Source organism: Mustela nivalis, assembly GCF_964662115.1.
Source record: "Mustela nivalis genome assembly, chromosome: X".
NCBI classification, from domain to species: domain Eukaryota; kingdom Metazoa; phylum Chordata; class Mammalia; order Carnivora; family Mustelidae; genus Mustela; species Mustela nivalis.
This window is the reverse complement of record NC_139040.1, coordinates 50,025,074-50,048,635: the sequence shown is the minus strand read 5'-3', so window position 1 is coordinate 50,048,635 and position 23,562 is coordinate 50,025,074. Positions and strand designations below refer to the sequence as shown.

At 37.1% G+C, this 23,562-nt stretch overlaps 1 long non-coding RNA gene and 1 pseudogene across 2 annotated transcripts in view; both read right to left on the bottom strand.

Moving 5' to 3' along the window:
* LOC309855567 overlaps positions 1-23,562 on the bottom strand; it is a 1,258,688-nt gene that overhangs the window by 970,785 nt on the left and 264,341 nt on the right. The gene's annotated exons all lie outside the window — the stretch shown is intronic.
* LOC309855859 (tubulin alpha-1A chain pseudogene) lies at positions 12,540-13,887 on the bottom strand (annotated as a pseudogene). The gene has a single exon. The product of its transcript is annotated as a tubulin alpha-1A chain pseudogene (transcript).

The window sequence follows — 23,562 nt, the reverse complement described above, 5'->3', positions numbered from 1 at the left end:
CAGAGAAAAGAATCAAGGATAGCACCTTATTTCTGGTTTGCATAACTTACTGGGAGGACAGTGGTGATGTCATTTATTAGGATAGGAAATATAAGACAAGTAGCTGGTTTGGGGAGGAATATGATTTCAATATTAAACTTTGGAGTTTAAGGTATTTTTAAGATGTCCAAGTGGAGATGCCAATTAGTTATATATACAAACTAAAGTGAAGCATAAAAGAGAGGTCAGGCATGAAGCTAAACTTGTGAAGTAGTGTGAGTAGAAGAGCTAGACCATGAGGAACACATAGAGTAAAAAAGCACAAGACCTAGAAGATAGCTTTTTAGGAACACCTGCATTTAAAGACTGGTTGGAGAAAGAGAAGCTTGCAAAACATGTGAAAAGGAGTAGTCAGATAAGTTGAAATGAAGTTGGTAAGATATGGAAGCAACATAAGTGTCCATTGATAGATGAATAGATAAAGAAGGTGTGTGTGTATGTATGTGTGTGTGTGTGTATCAGAAGGTTAGTGTGTGTATACACACACATACACACACATATATACACATACACACACCATGTAATATTACTCAGCCATAAGAAAGAATGAGATCATGCTACTTGCTACAACATGGATGGACTGAGAGGGTATTATAATAAGATAAATAAGTCAGACTGAGAAAGACAAATACCATATGATTTCACTTACAAGTGGAATATTTAAAAAAAATGAATAAACAAAGAAGCAGAAACAGATCCATAAATATGGAGAACAAATTGATGGTTGCCAAAAGAGAGAGGGGTGGAGTGATGGGTAAAATGGATGAAAAGGAGTAAGACATACAGAGTTTCAGTTGTGGAATAAATAAGTCACAATAATAAAAGTTATGACATAGGAAATATAGTAAATGGCATTGTAATAGCATTGTACGGTAGCTACAATTGTGGTGAACATAGGCTAATGTATAGACTTGTGGAGTCACTATGTTGTGCACTTGAAATTAATGTAACATCGTGTGTTAACTATATGTCATTAAAAAAATTGAAGTAGAGGGCACTGTAACAGAAACCAACAGAAAAGAGAACATTAAGGAGGAAAATCAAATATCAAATGCTGATGGTAGGTCAAATAATATAGAACAAGACTAAAAAGAGAACAAGGATTTTATTATATGCAGGCCACCAGCTACCATGCTTAGAATATCCTCAAGGAAGCTGTAGTAGTTGGTTGGGTGATTCTGGAGGTTGGAAAGAAAACCAGAATGCACTGGCTTGAGAAGTGACTGAGAAATAGGCAAATAGAGACAGTGAATCTCAACTAAACCACTATTTTCAGGGGTTGGTCTGAGAAAGGAGGAGAAAAATACAAAGGAATCAAGATGGGTAAATGGACTCCAGAGAAAGGTTTTGTTGTTGCTGCTTAGAGCCTCTGTGGTTGAAGTAAATATTCTGTTTCTTTTAAGAGGGAGAGGAGCAGAGAAAGAGGGAGAGAGAGAATTCCAAGCTGACTTCATGTCCATTGTGGAGCCCAATGTGCTGCTCAGTCTCTCAACCCTGAGATCATAACTGTCCAAAATCAAGAGTCAGATGCTCAACTGTCTGAGCCATCAGGATCACCTAAATATTTTTATTGCTATTCATTGCTGTAAAGAATATATGCAATTTGTATTGACTACAAATTCCTTCTTTTGTGGAATGAATCCTAGGGCAACACAAGAAGGACATAGACTTGAATATGTTTTAAAATTTAAGAGTCTTGGGGCACCTGCCTGGGTGGCTCAGTGGGTTAAAGCCTCTGCCTTCGGCTCAGGTCATGATCCCAGGGTCCTGGGATCAAGCCCCACGTTGGGCTCCTGCTCCGCGGGGAGCCTGCTTCCTCCTCTCTCTCTCTGCCTGCTTCTCTGCCTATTTGTGATCTCTGTCTGTCAAATAAATAAATAAAATCTTTTAAAAAAATTAAGAGTCTTTCTCCCTAATTTCCCAGAGGCTACTCAGTCCTGAAATGCCTTCTTCATCTCTCCCATGGGACCAAGGGATGCAATTTTGATGATATTTCTTGTCTTCTCAGAGTTCCTGTGGTGAGCAAATAGATAAGACCCCCAACAAGACTCTTGCTGCAATAGTCTTTTAGAGATATTCTTTGAATGTCTTTTTTCCTTCTGGGAAGATAAACCTTTCAGAAGAATTTTTCCTGTTGCTAGTATTTCTGTTTTCCAGGAAGATGAAAACATAGATTTACTTTTATTCTTGTATTACCTGTATTCTTATGCCATTGGTCCGAAAGCAAGAATTCATAGTTAATATACATTCCAGGCCATTAGCTGATGATTAGAAAGAAATAATTAAAAGATGATTAGAAAGTATCTACTTTCTTTACAGAGTCCCCCAGAGGTTAACTTTCCTTATCAAAACCCCAATTAGAAAACTAGTTTTGAGTTAGGAAAAGGCAAACTTGTTTCTCCTCAGCATATTATCTCTCCTCTGACCTCTCTGTCAATGTTAAGACATATTCCTTCATCTATATCCTAGCTAGGTGTAACAATTAACCCTGAAAAGATCTGAAATGTGCCAAATTTCAGACTTTCCAAGCTTTAGTTTAATTCTGATAATCAAGTGAAATAAAAAGTACTTGCTTAGTGTCAGCCTTTTTACATACACAAATTGCTGACCCACTTTGTCTTAAGAACTTTACTATTTAAAAAAAGTAAAATCATTTCCCATTTCACTCCAAGCATGGATAGTTTACCCCCTAAAGAATTCTTCATCTGACTTGCCGTTCTCTTTTTGTTAGGAAGTGAAATGACTTTTTCAAAGACTCTAAGCCCTTCTAGGTAGAGAGGGGAGGGGAGAAAATGTAAGGGGAGATTGATAACACTCCAAGACAGCGATTGCTTTGTTTGGTAGTCTCAAAACAAATTTTCCAACATTTTTCAAATTGACCATGCAAAATACAATTCTACTCTCCTCAACTTGTTGCTAAATAGGCAATCTATTGAATAGAGTCATGATTAGTTGGAAAGGCCTTTTGCCTGCCTGCCTGCCTGTCTCCCTTTTGGCAATTGTATTGCTACACCCAACACAACTGACAGGCCCTGCAGGCTTGTGCTTGGACACTTGTTCTCTTCTTTGGAACATCTTTCTTTGCTTCTCAAAAAAAAAAAAAAATTCCATTGGACTACTTTTCCCATCATGTAATCAACAGGATGCTAGCATATAATCCATCATAGAAGCTGGCATCCTCATGTACATGTGTGAATTGTGTATCCTGTAGCACCAAATATGGAAGTATGGCAAAGAGACCCCATCTGCAACTCATAAGGCATGGTTGATGTGGGCTCTGGTAGTAAAAACCACTTTCCTGAATGGGTAGGAAATCGCCACCACAGGAGATGATAATATTTGTGAGCCTTGCTAACAAGCTTGAATTCTAACATAAGGCAGTTCATTGTTATGCTGCAGAATGTGAAACCTTAATGCTTTCGCTATTCAAACTTATTTTATGATTTAGTGCAGCTTTAAGGAGCCAACAAAAGGGTAAAAATAAGGGAGGTGGAAGGAAAAAGATATCTGGAAGTAGAAACACTGATGAGCCCAGCTTTGTAAGAAATTTCATTGCCACTGATAATATAGTATTTTGCTTTGATTAAAGCTTTATCTTGTTGAATGTGTGCAGTGTTCTAAATACTGCTTCTTAAGCCCAGTCACGGATTTTTTTTTTTTTTTGGTGGATTTCACTTTTAAAACAGCATTGTGCTATGTGCAAAACTGGGAACAAAAGGAAGAGGAAGCCACACACAAGAATTATGCTTTTGACCAAAGACTAGCTGGAAAAGTTTCCCTTGCCAGAACCATTTTCTCCAAACAGATGGTGGAGGAATTGGTGTTTGACTTCTTGGGCAATCAACAATACAAACTAGTTGTCATAGAGTTTTTCTAATGGTATCTATTCTGATACTCAACAAAACATAAATTGGGGCGAAACTAGTATCTCATATTTGCTTTGATAAGAATGAGCTAAAAGAGTTAATTAGTCAGATATTTCTGGGAAATACTGACTCATTTCAGGAGAACTCTGTTTTACATACTGTCCAAAGTATGTGTAGACAGTTCAGCTTGTACCAGGAGACTGACCTGTCTTTTGATAGCATCTACTTAGGATAAAAATTGGCCTGAAAAAGTTATTCTGTCGTCATTGCACTGAGATAATTTCTACCTCTAAAGTTCTGGGTTCCTGGGATGACTGATTCTTTTTTTAAAAGCCCAGGAGTCAAAATATGCATTTTTCAGGTTGAATAATATGCTGAGAGTTCATGTCTTCCTATATAGGAGTTGTCAGAATTTTGGATTTAGCTGTTAGTCAAGTTTAATGGATAGGTCCCTCCATCTAAACCCTATTTTCTTGTGGTTATACACTTGAGCTCAGGCAGGACACTTCTCATGGGTTTGGTGGCATTTCCAGAAGCTTTCCCAATAAGGTCATGAGATTGATTGTACTTAATTCTGAAGGCAAAGGAAAAAACCTCTGAAACAATTATTTCCTAGGTATGGGACAAAATAAAAGGTGAGTTTGCTGGCTGTTGCCCTTATAGGACTTTTTAAAAGGCATGACTTGATTTGTAAAGTAATGTCCATCCATATACTTCTATGGGAGAAGGAGGGCAGAAGCCTATGTTTCTTGAGAGGGATAGCTATATGTAAAATCACATCTTTCTCAATTGCAGCTTAGAATGTATCAGCCTCCATATCTGGACTTCTCTGAAAGTTTAGCTTGAAGTCTCCCCCTTCCACTTTTGTGTCTTCAGATGTGACAAAGAAAACTCACATATGCCTCAGTTGTCACTTTAGACAGTTAACAGTTTTCTAGTATCAAATTTTTTTTTTTAAGATTTTTTTTCTTTATTTGTCAGACAGAGATCACAAGCAGGCAGAGAGGCAGGTAGAGAGAGAGAGGAGGAAGCAGGCTCCCTGCAGCGCAGAGAGCCCGATGTGGGGCTCGATCCCAGGACCCTGGGATCATGACCTGAGCTGAAGGCAGAGGCTTAACCCACTGAGCCACCCAGGCGCCCCTAGTATCAAATTATTTTAGCATGTCTCTACTTGTACAAAATGGATCAAGGAGGCATTTCAGAAAGTGACAAGGGAAATGACTCTAATCTTTGCACGAGACCATTCTGTGGCTAATTGGTCAACCTGATTGAACAATCTCCATTGTCTGTATGTGTTGTAGATTTATCTCTTACATTAAGATGTGATTATTCACGAAGCACAATACTGTGATCTATTTTCCACAGATAACCAGAAATGGGTAAATCCTTTCTATTAACTAGTAAGTGTTTATTCTGTGCATTACTGGGGTTATAATACTGTGTGACACGATTTAAAATATGATGTAGTGTATACACAATGAAAAAGGAAATACCAAAAACAAATATTTCTCTAAACATGTGGTGGCTCAGTTGGTTAAGTGTCCCACTCTTGGTTTCAGCTCAGATCATGATCTCAAGGTCCAGGAATTGAGTACTGCATTCTCAGGCTCCTTGCTTAGTGAGGAGTCTGCTGGAGATTCTCTATTTCCCTCTCTCTTTCTCAGTCTCTCTAAAATAAATAAATAAATAGATAAATAAATAAATAAATAAATAACTTTCAAAAATCATGTAGTTCAAACATTATATATGAGTTAAATATAAAATAAGGTTTAAAAATAAGAACATTTCTTATTCATATTTCTTCTTAATTATGAGGAATATTAGAACAATTAATAGTGTGCTGCATTCCAATAAGATTTTAACAATGGGCAACCTTTGTATGACATGATTTTGTAGCTTCCTTTTAAAGATTTATTTATTAATTTTAGAGAAAAAGCTAGTGCACAGGGAGTGAGGAGGGGCAGAGGGAGAGAGAGAGAGTCTCAAGCAGATAACCCACTGAGTGCAGAGCCCACAGTGGGGCTCCATCTCACAACCTGAGATTATGATCCTGAGATCATGACCTGAGCAGAAATCAAGAGTTGGATGTTTAACCAACTGAACCACCCAGAAGCTTCCTTTTAAATAGCAGGATCGAAGCTGCTATGTTATTTGTTCCTGGTGAATGGAGCAGAAATAGAACCTGTGACACAAATGTTAATAACTCAATGGGTATCACATCTTTTACAAAATCTTTTGTTTATTGTCCAATGCTTAGAACTCAGCCACACATACATCAATATTTTGTGACTAGCAGAACACTTTGCCTTGATTATGATAGTTTAACAGGGTTTGGGGTATATTGTACTTCTTCTGGGTCTGAATAAAAACAGCTGGTTGTGCTAGCCAACAGAAAGTACTGTTTACCAATGGGTAGGAGACTGTGGGAGTTAGACTGGACAGGAAGACACTGGCATCAAAGGACTTCTGCTGCTACTAACAGATTCATCTGAAGTTTTGGCAATTTCAGGTTGTCTGGGTGTTTTGCAGTGAGTAATGGCATCACAACAAAATAGAGGAATTGGCTAAGATTTTAACTGGAATTGTATGGCTGAAATAACCTAAAAACATCCAGGATAAACAAAGTACTTATGATTTTCCCCTAAGGTTTGTTATCACAAAGTGAGATCAATCTTTCTTTATGGACAGCTACTATAGGTCTTCTCTGCCCTGACTCTTCCCACAACCACAGGGGGAATTCTGTCCACACTATAAGCACCTTATAGTGAGCTCCAGAGAATGCAGAAGAGGAGGAAGATCTTCATTTGGTTTTCAGTTCTGCTGTGTGTTTATTATGAGATGATGGCTGTGTGGCTAAGATCATGAATATTGCCAGCAGGCAGCCCTGGGTTCAAATCCTAAATTGGCCACTTCTTTTCCAGCAAGTTGCTTAACTCCTCTGAGTGTCATTTTCCTTATCCAGTAAATGTAAATCCTCATGGGATTAAAGAAAATGTTATATTTAAAAATTGTGAAAAATACAGCACAGTGTGCAAACTTGGTGATTCACAGACCTGTACCCCTGGGGATAAAAATATATGTTTATATAAAATAAAAAATTAAAAAAAATGCAAAAAAAATACAGCACAGTGACTTACACATACTAAGAATTCAATAAATTTTTGTTATCATCAATGAGAAATTATGTATCTTCTATATCATCTGGGGTTAGTACTATTATTCCAATTCAATACTATACTCAAAGAAATGGTAAATTCTTTCTTCAGAGGAGCATAAAGGGCAATATGCTGATCCGTCTTCTCTGGGACTTTGAAATCTATAAGTGGAACACAAGTCAGAGTTGCAGGGATTCCAAAAACAGTCATCCAGTGCTTCCAAAACACCTGGGAGACTTTGTAAAAACGCATATTCTGGGGAATCACCCTCCAGAGAGTCTAACCCAAAATCAAATAAAGGAGTCTTAACTTCTAAGTTCTACTAAGTGATTCTGACACACAGCCAGAATTGAGAACCACTGCTTCAGAGTGTTCTTCCTTTAACAGGACTTGGGGAAGTTAGGAGATAGAGAAGAGGGTGTTGATCTGAGATGTAAACAAAAGGAATGTCAGCTAGCCCATTTAAGGTGCCAGGGATTCTGGAGAGTTGACGAAGCAGGATCAGCCAGACAAATCAGAGAGCTACTGTAAACTGAGATTCATGAGATAAATACTGCATATATCTCCTTCAGAAATTAAAGGTCTACAAAATATGGCTTTTTTGGATTCTCTTATCCAGCTAGCCTAGTCTTAAGGGGTAACAGCCCCTTTATTCATGAGAATCTTACAGAAGTCTTAAAAGAGAGGAAAGAAATACCATTACAGAAGATGAATCGTGAGAAAAAATCAATAGACTTGCCTTTTTTTTTCTATTCAATAGTCAGTATTCATTCACTAAGTGGATTATACATATTGAGGTTGTGCTTATTTCTTTGTACATGAGAGGCTATTTTTATGATACTTTCTTTTCTGCTCAGTGCACCATTAGTATCTTATGTTGACTGAGGCTAAGACTACATAGAGCTGCTTGATAAACTGTTTTTACAGAAATAATCAGTGGTTATTATCCCACATCCACAACCTGAACATGTGCCTCTGGTCAAAGCCTGACTTGGCCACTTATGATGTGGCTTATGGCATGTCCCAGAGCTTTAACCCTCACTGAACAGCTGAACTATAAGGAAACTCTATTTTACTTAACATATATGAGTAGTGAAGCTCAAAATTTCCATTGCAATGGGTTGTGTCAAAATTGTTTACTGGGCTAAAGTACTCCATAGCATACAATCTGCCCCATCTTCATCACCACTACCCTAACATAAGCCATCATCTCTCACCTGAACTTTGGCAATATCCAATACAATGTTCACTAACCATGTACTTGTGACACTTCTTGAAATCTGATATTCAAATGCTGGGCAGAATCATCTTTTCAAAATGCAGATCTGCGGGCGCCTGTGTGGCTCAGTGGGTTAAGCCGCTGCCTTCGGCTCAGGTCATGATCTCAGGGTCCTGGGATCGAGTCCTGCATCAGGCTCTCTGCTCAGCAGGGAGCCTGCTTCCTCCTCTCTCTCTGCCTGCCTCTCTGCCTACTTGTGATCTCTCTCTGTCAAATAAATAAATAAAATCTTTAAAAAAATGCAGATCTGCCAACTTACTTTCCCTCATTCCAGAAACTGTGCCAAAAACCTTGAGCTTCCAATAGTTTTCAAAGACAAAACTCCTTACTATGGCTTTCAGTGCCTCACAGGGTCTGTCTTTTGCCTACTTGACCCTCAAACTTCCTGATGCATTCTGATTTTCCTCATAATATGAACATCAGCTACATTTATGATTTCAGTTTCTGATAATTATGGCCATGATTTAGGGTGCAGTTTTATGCTCATTCCTAACTCCAGGCTTTTGCCCATGCTATTTCTGGGTCTTTCATTTTTAGCAGTTACCACATTTTATTAACACATGCTTATTTTTATAATTTGTGTGACATCTGTGTTCCCAACTAGAATGAAAGTTTCACTAAAGTAGAGACTGTTTTTGTACCTCTGGGGTCTAGCATAGTGCCTGGTACTTACTAGTCTATAAATACTGTTAAATGAGTAAATGAAAACTCTGTATATAATCAACACCCAGATCCTTGATAAGCTTCCTTTCAAAACTTCCTTCAGCTTTAAAACGTAGCTAAGCTACCACTGCTTGAAAGTAGGGCTATAGACAATGCATGCAGTAGGCCCATCTAGACATACCCTTCGTGGACATAATTCCATGTTCCAGAACTCCCTGGCCCCAAATAAGAATGTACTTATTTTGTATCCTAACATTTTAACACTCTAGTTTTTTTTTAAGTTTTTATTTATTTATATTTAAATTTTTTCCTGAAGATTTTGTTCCTTTGTTTGTTTATAGAACGTATAAGCATGGGGAGGGACAAAGGGAGAGAAAGAGAGAATCTTAAGCAGACTTTGCACTGAGTGCAGAACTCAATTCAGGGCTCATCTTATGACCTGAGTCTAAATTGAGTCACATGCTTAACTGACTGAGCCACCCAGAAGACCCTTTTAAATTTTTATTTTAACTTCAATTAGTTAATGTACAGTGTTATATTAGTTTCTGGTGTACAATATAGTGATTCAACACTTCCATAAAACACATGGTGCCCATCACAAGTGCATTCCTTAATCCCCATCATCTATTTAATCTATACCACTTCTTTATCCATTCATCTATGGATGGACGCTTGAGCTGCTTCCATATCTTGGCTATCATAAATGACATTGCAACAACATAAGGGTGTGTATATCTTTTCAAATTAGTGGTTCTTTTTTTCCTTTGGGTAAGTACCCAGTTGTGAAATTATTGGATCATATGGTAATTCGATTTTTAATTTTTTTGAGGAAACTTCATACTGTTTTCCACAGTGACTGCACCAATTTGTATTCTTTTTTTTTTTTTTTTTTTTAAAGATTTCATTTAGTTATTTGACAGACAGAGATCACAAGTAGGCAGAGAGGCAGGCAGAGGGAGAAAGAGGAGAAAGCAGGCTCCCTGCTGAGCAGAAAGCCTGATGCGGGGCTCGATTCCCGGACCCTGGGATCATGACCTGAGCAGGAGGCAGAGGCTTTAACCCACTGAGCCACCCAGGCGCCCCACCAATTTGTATTTTTACGAAGAGTGCAAGATGACTCCTTTTCTCTGCATCCACATCAAGACTTGCTATTTCTTGTCTTTTGTTATTTCTAGCTATTCTGGCAGGTGTGAGGTGACATCTCATTGTGGTTTTCATTTGTATTTACCTGAAGCTTAATGACATTGAACTTCATTAGTGATGTTGAACATTATGTGTCTGTTGCCCATTTGCATATCTTCTTTGGAAAAATGCCTATTTAAAGCATCTGCCCATTTTTCTTCTTCTTCTTCTTCTTTTTTTTTTAAGATTTATATATTTGAGAGAGAGAAAGAATGAGCAGGAGGAGGAGCAGAAGGAGAGGGAGAAGCAGACTTCCCGCTGAGCAGGGAGCCAGACATGGGGCTCGATCCCAGGACGCTGAGATCATGACCCAAGCCAAAGTCAGAGGCTTAACAGACTGAGCCACCCAGGCGCCCCCCTCTGCCCATTTTTAATTGGATTATCTGTATTTGGGGTATTGAGTTTTATAAGTTCTTAATATACTTTGGGTATTAGCCCTGTATTGAATCTAATATTTGTAAATATCTGCTCACATTTAGTTAGGTTGCCTTTGTGTTGTTGCCAATGGTTCCTTTCACTTTGCAAAAGGTTTTTGCTCTGGTGTAGTTTCAGCACTTGCATTTTGCTTTTGTTTCCCTTGCCTCAGGAAACCTATCTAGAAAAATATTGCTATGGCTGATGTCAAAGAAATTATTGCCTCAGTTTTCCTCTAGAGTTTTTACAGTTTTAGGTCTCCATTTAAGTCTACTCTATTTGGATTTATTTTTGTGTGTGCTATAAGAAAGTGTCCAGTTTCATTCTTTTTTTTTCTTTTTTAAAGATTTTATTTATCTATTTGACAGAGAGACAAAGCAAGACAGGAAATACAAGCAGGAGGAGTGGGATATGGAGAAGCAGGCCTCCTGCCAAGCAGCAGCTCAATGCAGGGCTTGATCCCAGAACCCTGAGATCATGACCTGAACTGAGGGCGGATGCTTAATGACTGAGCCACCCAGTTGCCTCTCCAGTTTAATTTTTTTGCATGTAGCTATCCAGTTTCCAGCACCATTTATTGAAGAGACTATCTTTTCTCCATTATATATTCTCCTTTGTCATAGATTAATTGACCATATAATCATGAGTTTATTTCTGGGCTCTGTAATCTGTTCCATTATGTCTGTTTTTGTGCCAGTACCACACTATTCTGATAATTACATCTTTGTAGTATATCTTGAAATCTGGGATTGTGATACCACCAGCTTTGTTCTTCTTTTTCAAGATTGCTTTGACTATTTGGGGCCTTTAGTGAGTCCATAGAAATTTTAAAATTTATTGCTTTAGTTCTGTGAAAAATGTTATTGGTATTTTGATAAGCATTGTTTTAATATGTAGATTGCTTTGGCAACATGGATATTTTAACAACATTCGTTCTTCCAATCCATAAGCATGGAATATCTTTCCATTTGTTCATGTTATCTTCAAGATCTTTCATCAATATTTTATAGTTTTCAGAGTACTTTACTTGGTTAAGATTATTCCTAGGTATTTTTTTTCTTTGTGGTTCAGTTGTCAATGGAACTGTAATCTTTGGTTCTCTTTCTGGTATTTCATTATTAGTGTATAGAAATGTAAAAGGTTTCTGTATATTAATTTTGTATTTTGTGACTTTGCTCAGTTCAGTTATCAGTTCTGATAATTTTTTTTGTGGAGTCTTAGGGTTTTCTATGTGTAGTACAATGTCATCTGCAAATAGTGACTACAAATAGTGAAAGTTACCAATGATATGCTTTTTATTTCTTTTTTTTGTTGTTTGGTTGCTGTGTCTAGTAATTCCCGTACTGTGTGAATAAAAGTGGCTAGAGTGGGCATCTTTTTTTCTGATCTTAGAGAAAAATCTCTCAGTTTTTCACCATTGAGGATGATGTTCATTGTGGGTTTTTCATATATAGCCTTCATTATGTTGAGTGATATTCCCTCTTAACCTGCTTTGTTGAGGGTTTTTATCATCAATGGATATTATACTTTGTTAAATATTCCTTCTTTTATTAAGATGGTCATGTGATTTTTATCCTTTCTCTTTTTAGTATGATGTATCACATTGTTTGTTTTGTGAATACTGAACCACACTTGTATCCCAGGAATAAATTCCACTTATCATGGTGAATGATTTTTTTAAATGTACTGTTGGATTTGATTTGCTAATATATATATTCTTAAGACAGAGAATAATTTATTCACACCCTCCAGAGAAGTAGATAGTTTCAGTCTATAACAAAATATTGTATTTTAAAGCATAGGTCAGTAAATGTATATGAGACTATACACCACCGTATACAAATCAACTGATCAAAGCGCAACTTCTCAGTGTTCAAAACAGAATAAGCTTCCTTGTACAAGCAATATCTTTGTGACACTTTCAACTTTATTATTCCCCTCCTATTCGTCACTCTCTCCTTCAACAATATCCACACCAGCCTCCTCATAATCCTTCTCAAGATCAGCCATGTCCTCATGGGCCTCAGAAAACTCTTCTTCCATGCCTTCACCCACATACTAGTGACCAAAGGCACACTTGGCATACATCAAGTCAAACTTGTCATCCAGGTGGGCCTAGGACTCAGCAATGGTTGTGGTATTGCTCAGAATGCACACAGCTCTCTGTACTTTGACTAGGTCTCCTGCTCCATACTGGGAGGCTGGTAATCAATGCCAACTTTGAAGTCAGTGGGGCACTGGTCCACAAACTGGATGGTATGCTTGGTCTTGATCATAGCAATGGAAGCATTGACATCTTTGGGAACCACATCACCATGGTTCAACAGGCAGCAAGCCATCCATTTACCATGGTGGGGGTCATATTTCACCGTCTGGTTGGCTGCCTCAAAGCATGCATTGGTGATGTGTGCTACAGAAAGTTATTCATGGTAGGTTTTCTCAACAGAGATGACAGGGGCATATGTGGCCAGAGGGAAGTGGACATGGGAGATAGGGCACCTATTTGTCTGGAATTATGTCAGATCAACATTCAAGGCTCCACCAAATCTGAGGAAAGCAGTGATGGAGGACACCATCTGATATATCAACCTATTTAGGTTAGTGTAGATTGGGAATTAAATACCATGGTTCTATGACAAATGTCATAGATGGCTGTGTTTTCTACTGTGAAAGCAGAGTCAGAGTTCTCCAGATACATTCATCTGGTGTGAGTAGTGAGGATGGAGTTGTAGGGCTTAACTACAGCTGCAGAAACCTGGGGGGCTGGGTAAATGGAGAATTCTAGCTTGGACTTCTTGTTGTAATTGACAGAGGTGTTTCATCAGCAGGGAAGTGAACCTGGAACCCCTCCAAAGTTGTGGAAAACCAAGAAGCCCTGAAGACCTGTGCACTGGTTGACCAGTTACTGAATTTGATCTAAGACAAGGTCAGTGATCTCCTTGCTAATGGTGTAATGCCCTTGGGCATAATTATTGGCAGCATCTTCCTTGCCTATGATGAGATGCTCAGGGTGGAAAAGCTGGCAGTAGGTGCCAGTGTGAACTTGATCAATGACTGTGTCTTCTAGTTCTATAAACACTGCCCTGGGCCTAGTGCCCTACAAACACTGCTTGCCAGGACCCGTCTCACTGAGGAAGATGTGGAAGGAGTCATCTTCCCCTCCAAAGGACTTGTCACTTGGCATCTGGCCATCAGGCTGGATACTATATTCCAGGCAACTGAGCTCCCAGAAGGCATTGCCAATCTGGATACCAGCCTAGCCAACATGGATGAAGATGCATTCACACATGGTTGCTAATTTGCAGCTGCAGAGCAGATGTTGTAGAGGAAGAAGAGAGGTTACTTCTTACAGCATGATTCTTAGGTGGTCAATGTAAGAGAACCTGTCTTGATCTGCTGATATTTTGTTGAGGATTTCTGCATCTATGTTCATCAGGCATATCAACTGGTAGATTTTTTTTTGTAGTGTCTTTATCTGATTTTCATATTAGGGTAATGCTGGTTTCATAGATTGAATTTGGAAATTTTCCTTCCATTTTTTGGGAATAGTTTAAGAAGAATAAACATCAACTCTTCTTTAAATGTTTGGTAGAATTCACTTCTGAAGTCATCTGGTCCTGGAATTTTGTTTATTGGGAATTTTTTGATTACAGATACAATTTCATTGTTAGTTATTGGTCTGTTCCAATTTTCTATTGCTTCCTGATTCAGTTTTGGAAGGTTATATGTTTCTAGGAAGTTATCCATTTTTTCTAGCTTGTCCTATTTTTGGCATATAATTTTTCATAATATTCTCTTTTAATCTTCTGTATTCCTGTGGTGTCAGTTTTTCTCCTTCATTTCTGATTTTGAATCCTTTCTCATTTTTATCTTGATGAGTCTGGCTAAAGGTTTATCAATTTTGTTGATCTTTTCAAAGAATGAACTCCTGGTATCATTGATCTATTCTATTGGGGTTTTTCAATCTCTATCTCATTTATGTCTGCTCTAGTCTTTATTATGTTCTTTATTCTATTGGTTTTGGGCTTTGTTTGCTGTTTTTTCCAGCTCCTTCAGGTGTAAGGTTTGGTTATTTATTTAAGATTTTTCTTGCTTTTTGAGGTAGTCTGTATTGTTATAATTTTCCCCTTTAAATCAGCTTTTATTTCATCCCAAAGATTTTGGATTGTTGTGTTTTCATTTGTCTCCATATATTTTTTTTTAATTTTCTCTTGGATTTCTTCATCGACCCATTGGTTATTTAGTATCATGTTATTTAGGCTCTGTGTACCTGTGTTTTTTCCAGATCTTTTCTTGTGAATGATTTCTAGTTTCATTCTGTTGTGATCAGAAAAGATGCACGATATGATTCAATATTTTTATTTATTGAGACTTGTTTTGTGATCTAACATGTGATCTGTTCTGGAAAATGTTCCACATCCACTTGAAAAGAATGTGTATTCCCTCCCTTGGTTTTGGATGTAATGCTCTGAATATTTCTGTTAAATCAATCTGGTCCATTGTGTCATTCAGAAGTTGATTTTCTGTCTGTAAAATCTATCCATTGATGTAATTGGGTGTTAAAGTCTCCTCCTATTATTGTATTACTGTCAATTTCTCTTTTTGTCTGTTAATAGTTATTTTATGTATTTAGTACCTCCATTTTGGTGCATAAATATTTAAAATTATTATATCCTTTTACTGGATTTTCCCCTTTATCATTACATAAAGGCCTTCTTTGTCTCTTGTTATGTCTTTTTAAAATATTTATTTATTTTAATGATTTTATTTATTTATTTGTCAGAGAGAGAGAGAGAGAGACTGAGATCGCAAGTAGGCAGAAAGGCAGCCAGAGAGAGAGGGGGAAGCAGGCTCCTTACTCAGCAGAGAGCCTGATATGGGGCTTGATCCTGGGACTCTGAGATCATGACCTGAGGCAAAGGCAGAGGCTAAACTCACTGAGCCACCCAGGCTCCCCTATCTTATTTTATTTAAATTCAATTAATTAACATATGGTATATCATTAGTTTCAGATGTAGAGTTCAGTTATTCATCGGTTGCATATAGCACCAAGTGCTCATTACATCACATGCCCTCCTTAATGCCCATCACCCATCTTACCCCATCCCAGTTACCCAACTCCCTTCCTGCAGCCTTCAGTTTGTTTTCTATAGTTAATTGTCTTTTATGGTTTTTCCGCCTCTCTGATTTTATCTTATTTTATTTTTCCCTCCCTTCCCTTATGATCCTCTGGTTTGTTTCTTAAATTCTACAAATGAGTGAAACTATATGATAATCGTCTTTCTCTGGTTAACTTATTTTGCTTAGCATAATACCCTCCAGTTCCATCCATGTTGTTGAAAATGGTAAAAGTTTATAATTTTGATGTCTGAGTAATATTCCATTGTGTATATATACCATATCTTTATGCATTCATCTGTCAGTGGACATCTGGGTTACAGTCTGGTTTAAAGTCTGCTTTGTCTGATATAAATATTGCTACCCTAGGTTTTTTTTTTTTTAAATTTACATTTACATAGTAAATGTTTTGCCATCCCCCACTTTGAAACTGTATGTGTCTTTAGTTCTAAAGTGAGTCTCTTGTAGGCTGTATATTCTTCCTTTTTTATGAATTCACTCACCTTATGTCTTTTGATTATTGTATTTAGTCCATTTACATTTAAAGTCCTTATAGGTATATACTCATTACCATTTTGTTACTGGTTTTACAGTTGCTTGTGCATTCCTTCTCTGTTCTTTTCTTACTGTCTTTCCTTGTGGCTTGGTGGCTTTTTTTTGGCACTATGCTGTTATTTCATTCTGTTTATTTTTTTGTATCTATTATAGAATTTTTGATTTGTGGGTAAAATGAGGTTCATAACATCTTATGCATATAGCAGTCTATTAAATTGAAGGTCACTTAAGTTTGGACCCATTCTAAAACCACTAAATTTTAACCCCCTCACATTTTATATATATGCTGTTATACAATTTATCCCTTTATTTTGTGAATCCCTTGACTGATTTTACAGATATAATTGATTTTATTGCTTTTGTGCTTTAATAACCATACTGGTTTTATAAGTGATTAATCTATTACTTTTATTACATGTTTTCATTTACTGGTGACATTTTTGCCTTTCATAATTTTCTTACTCCTAATTATGGCTTTTTCTTTCCACTCAAAGTATTCCCTTCAATGTCTCTTATAAGACTGGTCTGGTGGTGATGAACTCCTTTAACCTTTGTTTGTCTGGTAAGGTCTTTATCTTTCTTCTGAATGGTAGCCTTGCTGGATATAGTATTCTTGGTTGCAGATTTTTTCAGTTCAACACTATGCATATATCATGCCACTCTCTTCTGGTCTGCAAAGTTTCTGCTGAAAAATCAGCTGATAACCTTATGGGGTTTTCCTTGTATATATATTTCTCTTGTTGCTTTTAAAATTCTCTCTTATCTCTACTTTTTGATATTTTAAGTTTTATGCATTGTGGTATGAACCTCCCTGGATTAATTTTATGGGAGTTTTCTGTGCTTCCTGGATCTAGATGTCTCTCTCCCTCCCCAGATTAGGGAAGATTTCAGCTATTATTTTTGCAAATAAAATTTCTTCCCCTTTTATCACTCTTCTGGAATCTTCATAATGTGAATGTTATTATGCTTGATGATGTTGCTGAGTTCCCATAACTTATTCTAATTTTCTTTTCTTTCTTTCTTTCTTTCTCTCTCTGTTCAGCTTTGTTGTTTTCCATTACCCTATCTTTCAGGATGCTAATCTACTCTTCCTCCTCTAATCTGCTATTGATTCTCTCTAGTGTACTTTTTAAATTTCAGCTCTTGAGATTTTCATCTGATTAGTTCTTTTCATCTGACTAGTCCTTTTTGTTAGAGGACTCACTGAGATCCTCCACTATTTTCTCATGCCCAGTATGCATATGTTCATTATTTTGAATTCTTTATCAAGCATATTGCTTATCTATGCTTTATTTAGCTCTTTTGCTGTGGTTTTGTCCTATTGTTTCATTTGGAACATATTCCTCTGTCTGCTCATTTTGTCTTTGTTTCTAGGTATTAGGAAAGGCAGCTATGTTTCCTGATCTTGAAAGTAGTGGCCTTATGAAGAAGAGGCATTGTAGTGCCATGTAACACAATATCCCCTCTTCACCAGAACCATGGGTTTCTCCTGTATGGGTTTTGTGCACCCTACTATTGTGGCTGAGTCATGTTTGTGTTTGGTCCAGTTGCTTGCAATGGCCTGCATTGCCAATTGTCAGTACAACGGGCAGGGTGTTTTAGTTGATATAATCTACTCTTCCAACACCAAAACCTAGTATACTTATTTTAATTAAATAGAATATAAATTATATTAAATGGATGATAAAAATGGATAGATTTTTACTCTTTTGTAAACTGTGCCTAATATTTATAAATAATCTGTATGAAATGGATAAATGAATGACAAAATGGACAAATTAATGGACATTTATAGTTTCTTCAACATGTGTTTTTATTATAGAGTTCTATATTTCACCTTGTCACCTTACCTACAGGACCATATTGTAATTCACATAAGTATCTATGAGAAAACTATTAAAATCATCAGGAAAAAAAGCATGCTCCACATAGTCCCCTTTGAGATATTTCTACCCTTAAAACAGAATTAGAAAGCTGGAATGGACCTCAAAGAATACATACATTATAAACATGTCTCTCACAATATCCTAGATAAATGGACATTCAGACTCTGATTAAATTCCAAGAATGGAAGCTTTGCACTTTTTATATTTTCTATAATATTTCAACACCCTTTGATTACAAATACATCTTCCACATCATGAGGTAGCTGGTGCAATTAGATTCAAGATTTAACAACTGCTGAGCTATGGATCAAAGCCAGTCATTTTCAACCTTTGCTGTAGTTGGGTTAATTTTAGCTTTGGAATACAGAGGCAGGTTTTATGTTTGTTTGTTTGTGTTTAATGTGAATGGTATCTAGGGACTCATGGATGTGTTTGAGGACTATTCTAGATTCTCAGCTAAAGCCCTCCATGTAGTCTTTAGACTGAGGAAGCAGCTCACACTGGATGCTCAGGGAATTTAATAGAAGCATTATTTTTCTGATTTACTGTTCTCTAGTTTCACAGTCATCTTAAGTACTTGTGACATGTGGCAAACCAGAGATATCCGCTTAAAAAGCATTCTACAGTAAACATACTAATTTGGGTGAAGCAAATGCACTCTTCAAAGATGTTTGCAAGATAGCTCTGATCTTCCTTTTCAGTCCATTGAATTTTTAATACATGAAAGAGACTCAAATTAAAACAAATATTTTCATTGGTGTCGCCAATGGTTTATCAATCTTATTGATTCTTTCAAAAAACCAGCTTCTAGTTTCATTGATACGTTCCACTGTATCTCTGGTTTCTACCTCATTGATCTCAGCTCTAATCTTGATGATTTCCCTTCTTATGTGTGGAGTTGGTTTGATTTGTTGTTGATTCTCCAGTTCTTTAAGGTGTAGAGAAAGGTGCTGTGTTCTGGATTTTTCAATTTTTTTGAGGGAGGCTTGGATGGCTAAGTATTTCCCCCTTAGGACCGCCTTTGCTGTATCCCATAGGTTTTGGACCGAAGTGACTTCATTCTCATTGATTTCCATGAATTGTTTCAGTTCTTCCTTGATCTGGTTCATCCAAGCATTCTTAAGCAAGGTGATCTTTAGCTTCCAGGTGTTTGAGTTCCTTCTGAACTTTTCCTTGTGATTGAGCTCCAGTTTCAAAGCATTGTGATCTGAGAATATGCAGGGAATAATCTCAGTCTTTTGGTATCGGTTGAGTCCTGATTTGTGACCCAGTATGTGGTCAATTCTGGAGAAAATTCCATGTGCACTGGAGAAGAATGAGTATTCTGTTGTTTTCGGGTGGAATGTTCTGTATATATCTATGAGGTCCATCTGGTCCAATGTGTCATTCAATGCTCTTGTTTATTGATTTTCTGCTTCAATGATCTATTTCTGAGAGAGGCGTGTTTAGATCTCCAATGATTAGTGTATTCATATCAATATGACTCTTTATCTTGATTAACAGTTTTCTTATGTAATTGGCTGCTCCCATATTGGGGGCATAGATATTTACAATTGTTAGATCATCTTGGTGGATAGTCCCTTTAAGAATGATGTAGTGTCCTTCTGTATCTCTGACTACAGTCTTTAGTTTAAAATCTAATTTGTCTGATATGAGAATCGTTACCCCAGCCTTTTTTTGAGGCCCATTGGCATGAAAGATGCTTCTCCATCCATTCACTTTCATTCTGGGTGTATCTTTAGGTCTCTTGTAGACAACATATGAATGGGTCCTGTCGTTTTATCCAGTCTGCAACCCTGTGCCATTTTATGGGTGCATTTAGGCCATTCACATTGAGAGTGATTATTGATAGATACGTTTTTATTGACATCGTGTTACCTTTGAAGTCTTTCTTTCTGTAGCTTGTTTCTCTATTTCTGTTCAATGTCATTCTTGGGCTTTTTCCTTCTTTAAAGAAGCCCCCTTAATATTTCCTGCAGTATCAGCTTGCATGGTCTTTTAAGCCTTGCCGGTCCTGGAAACTCTTTATCTCTCCATCCATTTTGAATGTCAGTCTTGCTGGATAAAGTATTCTTGGCTTCATGTTCTTCTCATTCAGTGTCTTGAATATATCTTGCCAGCCCTTTCTGGCTTGCCAGGTCTCTGTGACAGGTCTGACGTTATTCTGATGGGCTTTCCTCTGTACGTAAGGATCTTCTTTGTCCTAGCTGCTTTCAAGAAGTTCTGCCTACAATTATAATTCTTCACTCTTACTATAGGTGTCTCAAGGACTTTTGAGAATCTGTAATCTTGGGGGGAATCCTTTCGGCCTCTAGTACATAAACAGTGCTTCCTTTCACGAGATTTGGAAAACTTTCATGAAGAACTTGTTCCAATATATCTTCTAGACTTCTTTCTTTCTCTTTCTCCTCCTCTTCAGGGATTCCAATAATTCTGACGTTGGAATGTTTCATGGCATCATTTATTTCTCTGATTCTGTTTTCGTGGCTTCTAAGTTGTTTGTTCCAGGCTTCCTCCTGATCCTTTCTCTCTATTTGTTTGTCCTCCAGATCACTAATTCTATCTTCTGTCTCAGTTACTCTAGCTTTGAGAGAATTTAGATTAGATTGGAACTCATTGAGAGCATTGTGAAGCTCATCCCTGGTAGCTTTCAGTTCTTCCCTAATATTGAAAACATGATCTCTGGTCCTTTTCAGTTCGGCCCTAATCAATTCCATTTGGTCACCCATGGCTTTCTCCATTGTATGTACATGCCAAATTTTCTGCCACATTTTCTTTATTCACACACTGAGGGACATTCTGTGGCTTCTGCCTCTTGTGAATCGGGTGCAATGAACATGAGTATGCAAATATTTCCTTGAGATCCTGTTTTCAATTCCTCTTTAATACATACCAAGAAATGAGTCTGTAGGGTCATATGGTAATCTTATTTTTAATTTTTTGAGGAAACTACATACTCTATTTTATAGCAGTAAATCATTTCACAGTCTCAACAACAGTACACAAAAATTCCAATTTCTCCATATTCTCACTAACAAATATTATTTCCTGTTTTTTTATAGTGGCCCTCCTAATTAGTATGAGATGATATCTCATTTTACTGCTTTTTAAAGTTCTTCTTTAAATTCCAGCTATTAACATACAGTGTAATATCAGTTTCAAGTGCACAATCAGTGATTCAACACTTACATATGATATCAAATGTTCATCACAACAAATGCCCTCCTTAATCTCTATTACCTATTTAAACCATCCACCCATTTGCCATCTGGTAACCATCAGTTTGTTCTCTATAATTCAGTCTGTTTCTTGGTTTGCCTCTCTCCCTTTTTCATCTATGATCATTTGCTTTTTATTTTAAATTCCACATACAAGTGAAATCGTATGGTCTTTGTCTTTCTCTGACTGCCTTATTTCACTTAGCATCATAATCTCCAGCTCCACCTACATCATTACAAATGACAAGATATCATTTATTATGGCTCAGTAATATTCTGTTTTGATGTGTGTGTGTGTGTGTGTGTGTGTGTATCACTTCTTTTATAACCATTCATTAATCAATCAATGGACCTTTGGGCTCTTTCCATAATTTAGTTACTGTTGATAATGCAGTTATAAACATTGGGGTGCATGTATGATTTCAAATTAGTGTTTTGTATTCTTTGGGTAAGTATCTAATAGTGCAATTGATGGATCATAGGGTAGTTTTATTTTTAACTTTTTGAGAAAACTCTATGCTGTTTTCCAGAGTGGCTGCATAGTTTGCATTCTCACCTACAGTGTAAGAGGGTTCTCCATTCTCTGTATCCTCATCAAAATCTGTTGTTTCTTGTGTTGTTAATTTTAGCCATCCTGACTGATGTGAGGTGGTATCTCATTGTAGTTTTGATTTGTATTTCCCTGATGATCTTGAGGATCTTTTCATGTGTCTATGGCCATCTGCATGAATTGTTTGAAAAAATGTCTATTCATGTTTTCTTATCATTCTTCAATTAGATTATCTGTTTTTTGGGTGTTAAGTTTTACAGGTTCTTTCTATGTTTTTGATACTAGCCCTTTATCTGATTTGTCATTTGAAGATACCTTCTCCCATTTGATGGGTTATCCTTTAGTTACATTGATTGTTTCTTTCACTGTGCAGAAAGTTTTATTTTGATGAAGTTATAGTAGTTTATTTTTTATTTGTTTTCCTTGCCTCAGGACACATATCTAGAAAGAAGTTGCTATGGCTGATATCAAAGAGATTACTGTCTGTGTTCTCCTCTAGGATCATGGTTCACATCCCCTTCCAATTTCCCTCAACTCCCTTCTCCTCTCTAACTCCCCTTGTCCTCCATGCTATTTGTTATGCTCCAGAAATAAGTGAAACCGTATGATAATTGACTCTCTCTGCTTGACTTTTTTCACTCAGCACAATCTCTTCCAGTCCCGTCTATGTTGCTACAAAATTTGGGTATACATCCTTTCTGATGGAGACATAATACTCCATAGTGTATATGGACCACATCTTCCTTATCCATTCGTTCGTTGAAGGGCATCTTGGTTCTTCCTATAGTTTGGCGACTGTGGCCATTGCTGCTATAAACATTGGGGTACAGATATCCCTTCTTTTCACTACATCTGTATCTTTGGGGTGCAATTGCAGGGTGATAAAGAAGTACTATTTTTAATTTCTTGAAGAATCTCCACACTGTTCTCCAAAGAGGCTGCACCAACTTGCATTCCCACCAACAGTGGAAGAGGGTTCCTCTTTATCCACATCCTCTGCAACACATGTTGTTTCCTGTATTGCTAATTTTGGCCATTCTAACTGGTGTAAGGTGATATCTCAATGTGGTTTTAATTTGCATCTCCCTGATGGCTAGTGATGATGAACATTTTTTCATGTGTCTGATAGCCATTTGTATGTCTTCATTGGAGAAGTGTCTGTTCATATCTTCTGCCTTATTTTTGATATGTTTGCCTGTTTCGTGTGTGTTGAGTGTGAGGTGTTCATTATAGATCCTGGATATCAACCTTTTGTCTGTACTGCCATTTGCAAATATCTTCTCCCATTTCATGGGTTGCCTCTTTGTGTTCTTGACTGTTTCCTTTGCTGTGCAGAAGCTTTTGATTTTGATGAAGTCCCAAAAGTTTATCTTCGCTTTTGTTTCCTTTGCCTTTGGAGACATATCTTGAAAGAAATTGCTGTGGCTGATATCGAAGAGATTACTGCCTATGTTCTTCTCTAGGAGTCTGATGGATTCCTGTCTCACGTTGAGGTGTTTTATCCATTTTGAGTTTATCTTTGTGTACGGTGTAAGAGAATGGTTGAGTTTCATTCTTCTACATATAGCATCCCAGTTTTCCCAGCACCATTTATTGAAGAGACTGTCTTTTTTCCACTGTATATTTTTTCCCATTTT